The sequence below is a fragment of the Hipposideros armiger genome, unplaced genomic scaffold, assembly GCF_001890085.2.
Source record: "Hipposideros armiger isolate ML-2016 unplaced genomic scaffold, ASM189008v1 scaffold_44, whole genome shotgun sequence".
NCBI lineage: Eukaryota > Metazoa > Chordata > Mammalia > Chiroptera > Hipposideridae > Hipposideros > Hipposideros armiger.
The window spans coordinates 3,097,435-3,105,240 of record NW_017731394.1 but is presented as its reverse complement, the minus strand read 5'-3'; the positions used below and the strand labels follow the sequence as shown (position 1 = coordinate 3,105,240).

The 7,806-nt window shown below is 43.2% G+C and overlaps 1 pseudogene; it reads right to left on the bottom strand.

Moving 5' to 3' along the window:
* Positions 1 to 6,093: 6,093 nt before the first annotated feature.
* LOC109381111 (GTP-binding nuclear protein Ran-like) lies at positions 6,094 to 6,740 on the bottom strand (annotated as a pseudogene).
* Positions 6,741 to 7,806: the final 1,066 nt, after the last annotated feature.

Below are 7,806 nucleotides of genomic sequence, written 5' to 3'. Positions count from 1 at the left end.
TGTGTGGGGTATTTCTCTCAAAAGTTGAGTGTAATTGAAGGTTCTGTAAGCCAAATCCTATTTTAAATGGAGCTCGCTCTTTAACTTTGGAGCCTTCCTTCCCTCATCTAAAAAATTGTTTTGTATTTATTTTCTTTCATTGTAACAAATTTCCAATAGCCATTATAGCCCCAAATTAAATCTCCCTACCTTTGCTTAGGAAGAATGCTTTTTGAATCATCTGAACGCTTTCACACCAGTCAGCTATTTATAGTTTAATTGTGTTGGAAGGGATACACACACTTGCTGTTGATCTAACATCAAGTCAAGTTGAGGTGAGGTCTTTGAAGAGCCCTTCATCACATTTAGGATTCTGACCAAGTGAGGCTAGATATGGGGAGACTTGAGAAAGGCTCCAGAGTTTATAGGTCTGTGTAAAATATGATTGCTCACTTCCCATCCACCAGGCAGAAACTTACTTGTAAGTTACCAAAGATTAGGAAAATGGCCACATGTCTAGGTTGCCACAGAAGAGGATTGGCGGCCCTGAGTCTTATTAAGAGCAACTCAGAAGTCAGCAGGGTATGGTATAAATTTCATTCTCCAAGTCCAGAAAAGCAACAACATCAGAAGAGAAAGTGTCAACCCACATTGCTTTCTTTGGACCTCCATAACATCATCTCTCTCAAGGAGATGCCATGATCCACATTCCTTCCAAACAAGTGTCCGTGACCCACTATTTCCTCCAAATAGTCAGTTCTGGGCCATTTTCTCAGAGACAATGTTGCAAAGACCTCTGCAGACATTACACAAAGTTGTGGAATAGGAAGCAGGCAAATAGAGAACAACTGTTGGGTAGACAACCAATAATGTCTGTTGCTGGGGCAATCGGGTTGTTCCTTTGCTGTATTTCTCTCATAGAGGCAAAGCCAAATCATTTGAAAGGCTTTTTAGGAGGTATGGTCTACCTTCGTGAGATCATGGATATTGCTGATGTTCTAGCTCAGGGGGAAGCAATTCCATTTTTAAATTCTGTTGTGACACTCCAAAGAACACTTCCTAAGTTACATGTAAAAGCAAGTCGTTAAAAATGCAATGTGCATTTATTTCTATGTTTAGCATGCAATTAATCAAACCTCACCATCTGGGCTAGCAGCCCACAGATATCTCATAGTACTTACTGAAATATGTAATGATTTAACGTATTTGTTTATTACTTTGCCTCTCCCATTACTTCTACTGTAAGTCTCATCTGCCTTGTTCTCCATTCTTTCTGGAAGCACACAGTACTAAGCCTGGGACATAGTGGTCATTCCATAAGAAGATATTGAGTGAATAAATGAAAAGCATGGATGGGTAAACTATGAGACTACCAATATCTTTACCAAATTTTTGTTGAGCACAAAAGATTTTTTTTTTTAGATTTTTTTATTGGGGAATTGGGGGAGGGGAACAGCATTGGGGAATCGGGGAAGGGGAACAGACAAGTGCTGTCCTTTTGTTCTTCAGTCTAGTTGTGGAGGACGTCGCTTCACTGGCCCATGTTGGTATTATCATTGCACTCTTCTCAGGTGAAGCAGTTGCTCACCGGCCATTGAACAGCCACTTATGGCAGCACACGCTGGCTGCCGGCCCCTCACACCAGCTGCCGGCTATTCACGGTAGCTTATGGCAGCTCACTGCAGCTTCACTGCAGCCTACGCCGTTGCCGGTGACTCACGGCAGCCCAGCTCCAGGTTGAGCTGTAGTTCACCATCTTAGCTGTAGAGGGCGCAGTGTCACTGGCCCTAATGTAGGATCCGAACTGGGGCCCTGCTGCTCAGAGCTGGCAACAAAAGATTATTTTTAATGCTTACCTGACACCCAGTGGGAAACACCAAGGTGAGGCAGGCCAAGAAAGTCACCTTTCCATTTACCTCCATCAGTATTTGCAAGTAGAGTTTGGCTATATCAAAACAGTTGCTGTCTTACCAGCTACAAGAAACAGAGAGTAAATTATAATTCATTTTTGTGTTCTAGGACTCTGGTTGAAGGTAAAAGAGTTCTGTCTTTCCAACTCTTTAGGGGTCTCAAACTCCCCAATTTTTACTGCTGTCTGCTGAGTTCCCAGAGCTAACTCAGAGGGCGTCCCATCCTAAAACAGGCAGGTGCCATTTGCATAAATGTGACTCCCATTTTCAGGTGGTGGGCTCCTTGGACCACTTTCCCCTCTCAGGTAGAAAAGCAAAGCGTAGAGTATCTAGTGAATGTGAGAGGAGGAGAGAATGGGAGGTCTTCAGACAGGCACCAGACAGTTGAGACTTTGAAGATCATGGAGCAGCTATGTCTGTCCTCTGTTTTTTTTGTTTTTGTTTTTTTTTTTTGCTTTGTTTTTGCTTTTTTATCACAAAGGGGAGAAGACAAGGGGAAAAAAGGATCAAGCTGAGAGTGGGAGGAAGTGGGTAGGGAAATCAAGTTTATGTTAGAACCTTTCAGAGAATGACTACTAAGGTGGGAAAATGATGGAGCCTCTGGAAAGTGAGATGGGACACTGGAAAGTTTAGGTCAGCAAACATCATCTCTGCTGTCATTGTTCCTCCAGCTTCCCTCCTCTCCGTGGGTGCTTTCCTTGGCGGGCACTCCCTCAGACAAGTCCTAGGGAGCTGAGTGGTAACGGGAAAGCTGAGGAAAAAATAAAACTGGGAGGCATTTCAAGAGCTTCTACCCCAACGTGTTTCTTCATTTCCCTTGTAATCTAGTTTTAGAAATAAAGAATAACTGCAGAAAGACTGCAGCCTTCTGTGGCCTGCCTACCCAGCCATGCCTTCGCTTTGCTCAAGCCTTAAAATCCTGTATGGTTTTTATGAACTTTCTAGCAGGGGCCCTGCTCACATGATGATTCATTATAAAGGGAATGGAAAATGATAGGAGAGATTTTCAGCTAATGGGTAAAATGTGTAGGACAGCTCCTATCCAAGCCTCTGTTCTTTGTTCAGCCCTCAGTCTCTGGCTCAGTGTGAAACGGTGCCCTGCTCGCCCGGGGCCCAAGCCCTCTGGAAGAGCAGAATGCCTTGGGCTGGATGAGCAGACAGGCAGAGAGAACAGCAAAGGAGAGGGCCATGGGTGCTTGGCAAACCAGTACTTTGGGTTGTCAGAAAAGTCATGACGCATTTTTGCAATGAAAAACATAGAAAAAATACGTCATGGCTTGTCCGACAACCCAATAGAATGGAGAAGCTTACCCTCCACGTTGCTAGTTCAAATTCCAGCTGGGCTGAGGACAGGGAGAGGAGGGGATATGCACTGAAGATGTTTGCTTATTTCCCTCACAGAATGGTTGGTCTCCACTGAGGTCCAGTTTCCAGGACATGATGTTGCCCCATTTATTCTCACACCTGTAATGAATCAGTCATCTGGCACAAGACAAAACTGGGCCAATTCTTCCAGCATGAGGATATATTTCTGTTCTGCAGCGGAAACAGGATTTAGGGCAGGGCTGATCTCAGAGGGCCGTTGCTTGGATGACTTCTCTTTTCTGTCTATTGGGTTGTTGGAAAAGTCATGACACATTTTTGCAATGAAAAACATAGAAAAAATACGTCATGACTTTTCTGACAACCCAATATATCCTCTCCCTCGGTGATCTCATCCAATATTATAGCTTTAACCAACGCCCAAATTTATATCTTCCATCCCAACTTCTCCATTGAGCTCCAACCTCGTTATCTTCAGCGGCCTCCTTATAAACTCCACTTGGCTGCCTACAAGACACAGACTAAACATGTGCAAACAGTATTTGGAAGCTTCCACCGCACCTGTTCCTCCCACATGTCAATCAGCAAGAACTCCGTTCTTCCAGTTACTCAGGCCAGGAACCTTGACTCCTCTCTTCGCCTCACAACTCACCTCCAAACAGTAAGCCCTGTTTGTCTCTACCAGAAAATCGATCTAGTTCTCACCATCTCCACCGCTGGTCCAAGGCCCATAGTCTCTCAGCTGTATCACCATAACGACTTCCTAGCCAGGCTCTGTTCTTTGGCTTTTACCCTTTTTCTGTCTATTCCCTTTTAGCATCCTGATGACTCTTAAAAGTTAAGTCAGATCATGTCCTTCTTTTCACTCAAAAAGCTCCAGTGGCTCCCGTCTCACTCGGAGGAAAAGCCAGAGCCCCTGCCATGGCCTAGGAGGCCCTGATGAACCCTGACTCTGATTTCTGCTCTTGTCTTTGCTCATCCCCTCCTGCTGCACTGGCCTCCTGGCTGTCCGTCAGACGCAGACACTATTCCATCTCGGGCTCCCTTGGCGTGGAGCACCCTTCTCCTAGAAGGAGGCCAGCCCTCCTCTCCAGGTCTCTCACCTTTGGGTGAGGACTTCCCTGACCACTCTCCACACTACAGCAAAACCTTACCTCTGGCACCTGCTACCCCATGCCTTCAGCCTTGTTTTGGTTTTTGGTTTTTTTCTCCATTGCATTTGCTGGTCTGATTGTGTATTTTCTATCTCCACCAGAATTCAAGTTCCATGAGAATGGGACCTTCTCCTTTGTTCAAACACTGCTGTAATTGCAGTACCTAGAATAACGCCTAAGGTATTGTAGGTGCTTAATAAATATTTATCAAGTGAGTGAATGCATTTATTTCTGATCCACTTTCACCCTCTGATCACAGGATGACTATTGTTCTTAGACTAAGCATTTCAGTTTTCTTAACCATAAAGGGAGGGAGGGAGGGTGAGGTTTCATGGTTTTATTTGAGGGTAGAGTTTTTTAATGACCTTACAAGGAAGACATTAAACTTAAAAAAAAAGTCTGTGAAAATCCATTACATTTTTCCCTTTGTGACTGACTTATTTGGTGAGAACAACAAGTTCATATGCAGGGGGGAACCTGGATGGGGGAGTAGTGTCAGGAACAAGCTGGGGAGAAACACTTTATCATTTATTAAAATGAGGATCATCCTTTCCTCAGATAAACCTATTTTTTTTCAGCAGAGCATACCTACAGAAAAGTTGCACAAACTTTAAGTGAATTATTGCAAAGAAAACACCCACGTGCCCACCACCCAGCTCAAGAAACAGAAGAGTACCAACACCCAGAAACCACCTCATGCTCCTTCCCACTGCTATCCCCTTCTTGCTCCTTAAAAAGCCCACTATCCTCAGTTATAATACCATAGATGAAACTTTCCTGGTTTAGAACTTCAGATAAATGGAATCAGACAATAAGTGTTCTCTTGGGGCCGGCCGAGTGGCACATTGGTTAAGAACTGGCTTGGGATGACAGAGGGCCCGGGTTCGGATCCCACTTATGAGGGCCAGTGACACTGCCCTCTACAGCTAAGATGCTGAACAACAGCTCAACCTGGAGCTGGGCTGCTGTGAGTCGCCGGCGACGGCAGGTGGGTTGCCATGGGCTACCATGTGTAGCCAGCAGCCAGCATGAGCACCTTCCAGAAGCCAGCGACTGATCTGCCTCGCCCAGGAAGAGAGCAATAATGGAGTCAACTAGGGCCAGTGAAGCAATGTCCTCCACAACTAGACTGAAGAACAAAAGGATAGCAACTTGTCTGTTCCCCTTCCTCCAATTCCCCAATAAAATCTTAAAAATATATATATATGTGTTCTCTTGTAGCTAGCTTCTCTCATTTCCCATTATATGTGTGAGATTCATCAACGTCATGTGTAGTCGTGGTTAACTTATTTCACAAGTACAGTGCTCTATTCTATGAATATACCACGGTGTATTTATCTGTTCTACTCCTGATGGACATTTGGGTTGTTTCTATCTTGAAGCTATTATGAATAATGCCGCAATGGACATTTTTTTGTGTGCATGTCAGATATATACCCAAAAATGGATTTGACAGATTTTTTTTATGTGACTGTGGCAGTCTTATATTTGAAACTCAATAAGGAAACAACTGCATTCCAAAACAGCTAAATATGCAGGTCCAAAAAACAAAAGTATTTTTTACCTGCCACACTTGCTCCGAAGCCCATCCATCTCCTTCAGCATTCCAGAGATGAAGCACATGTTCTGCTTAGCTATGTAATGAAGTGGCAAACACGCTGGATCAGTGACATCCAGGACAGTTGCCTATAAAACTAGACTTCTGACGGTGGGCCCCAGCTTCACTTTCACAGGCCGTCATCCTGATCTGGATGCGAGCAGTTGTCTGAGCAGCCTCTAGGTCGTGCTCATATTGTGCGGCCAAAGTGGGATCCATGACAGTCTCTGGTGGGGCGAGAGAAGGCATGGCGATGAGCTCCAAGTTAGGGTCTCTGATGAGTTTTCTAGAAAGCCAGAGGAAGAGCTTTTCTAAGTTGTAGTTAGGCAGAGATGTCATAGTCCTGAAGATGCTTTTTTCAGTGAGAGACAGTTGATTTTGCCTTCACTTTCCTTCCTTCCTATCTACTTTGTTGCCACACAGCATGATGGGAATGTTTTCACATACTTGTACCAGATCTCTATGCCAGTTAGGCACACTCTTGTAAGTAGCTCTTGAAGTTACATTGAAAAAACCTTATAATGGCGCACTGGGCTTGGATGTAATAGCCATCTCTCAGTCCACCCAGTTTCTCCTGGCCAGCTGCATCCCACACATTGAACTTAGTAGGTCCTCTGTTGGTATGGAACATGAGGGATGGACCTCAATACCTATGGTAGCTACATACTTCTCAAATTCACCAGTCAGGTGATATTTCACAAATGTAGTTTTTCCAGTCCCCCCATCACCAGCCAATACAAGTTTGAACTGAACTTGGGGTTCTCCTTGGGCAGCCATCGTGATGTTACTTCCAGAAGCATCTCTGGGCCAGTCTTGGATTTGACAGGTTTTGGACACACTGTTTAGGTTTAGGAGATATGCCAGACTTTATCCCAACTGGCTGTATCACTTTAAATTCCTACTGGCAGAGTCTGTGTTCTAGTTGTTCTATAGCCTCACGAACACTTGGTATTATTTGTCATTTTAATTATTTTCATTCTTGTGGGTGTTTTGCAACATCACATTATGATTTTCATTGGTATTTCCCTGATGACTAGTTGAGCACCTTTTCATGTGTTCATTGGTCATTCTATTTTTTGTGAGGGACCTATTCAGGTATTTAACCCATTTATTTCCAATTGAGTGGTCTTTTCTTTTGTAAAAGTTTTTTATATACTCTGAATTTGGGCCTTTTATCTGTTATATGTGTTGTGAATATCTTTTCTCATTCTGTAACTTGACCTTTTTTTCTTTTACTTTCTTAATGGTATCTTTTGATGAATTAATATTTGTAATTTTAATAAAATTCAATATAGAGATACTCTTTTTATGATTAGTACTTTCTGTGTCCTATTTAAGAGTATTTGCCTAGGGCAAGGTGAAAAAGCTATTGTCCTATATTATCTTCTAAAAGCTTTCATCTATATTCTACAGACCACACAGGAATGATTTTTTTCCTATGATATGAGGCAGGGGTTGAGCTTTATTCTTAGTCTTCCATTTGGATATCCATCTGATACAGCACCACTTATTGATAAGATTGTCCTTTCCTCACTGCTCCGAAGTGCCATCTTTTTCATAAATCCAATGCCTATATATGTATGCATGGATCTACTTCTAGACTCTCTACTCTGTTCCACCAGTTTGTCTATTGTGTCAATACCAGACTGTCTTCACTACTGTCGCTTTATAATTTATCTTGATAAGTGGTTGACTAAGTCCTCCAACTTTGTTCTTCTTTGAGGTGGTCTTGGCTATTCTCAGCAATTTTCATAACTACCTTACTTTTATATGGAATAGGGAGCATCTTTAAAAGTCAAATGTCTTCCCGTCTTTGTGGACCCTCACATTGTCTAATCTACCA